Source organism: Mustela nigripes, chromosome 1, assembly GCF_022355385.1.
Source record: "Mustela nigripes isolate SB6536 chromosome 1, MUSNIG.SB6536, whole genome shotgun sequence".
NCBI lineage: Eukaryota > Metazoa > Chordata > Mammalia > Carnivora > Mustelidae > Mustela > Mustela nigripes.
In genome coordinates, this window is record NC_081557.1 from 104,318,839 (window position 1) to 104,319,556 (window position 718).

Sequence of the window (718 nt, forward strand, 5' to 3'; positions counted from 1 at the left end):
GATCTCCCTTGAGTGTCAGAGTGGTATTTATTTTTGTACATTTTAATTCTCGAATTTCAGAGGATGTTTCTCACCATGAATTTGGAATTTTAAAGATTTTGAACAATCTTAATATTTGGCAACGTAGTCCACTGATGGTACAGCTCATTGTGATCAGCTGTGAACAATTAGGAAGAGTATTGGCCTTGGCTTCTGGGATAATGATGTTCTGATACAGCGAATACAAAACATTTCTGGAATTGGGAGTTCCCCGGCTTTCAGCTCTGGTTTTCTGTGAAACCAGCCATGGTCTTATGCACATGCTTTATCTGAAAAGTTGGGACTTGGAATGATTTTGTCCCGGTATCTTGCTTTCCTAACTGTTAAATAGTGTCATCAGTAAGCGTTCATCAGCATTGCATGTATGTTCTTAGTATGACTTTCAAGTTTCTGCACTGTCAATTACAGAGTTCCATTTCTGTTTGAGAGAGCAAGGTTCCTGTGTTAATGGTCTCCGAAGTCGGCTGATGAGAGACTAAAGAGCAATATCGAGGTTGTATGATCATCACTGTTGTCATTGCTGGTGGCGTATGTGTGATCTCTTTAACTGTCATTTTGTGATACGGAAAGCTTTGTTGAGGGCCCTTTTTTTGTCTTAAAAGAGAACCTTAGCTCTGATGTTGTGGATTCCATTAAGATACATACAAGAAGAGAAGATAGTAAATTAGGAAGTCTTGGG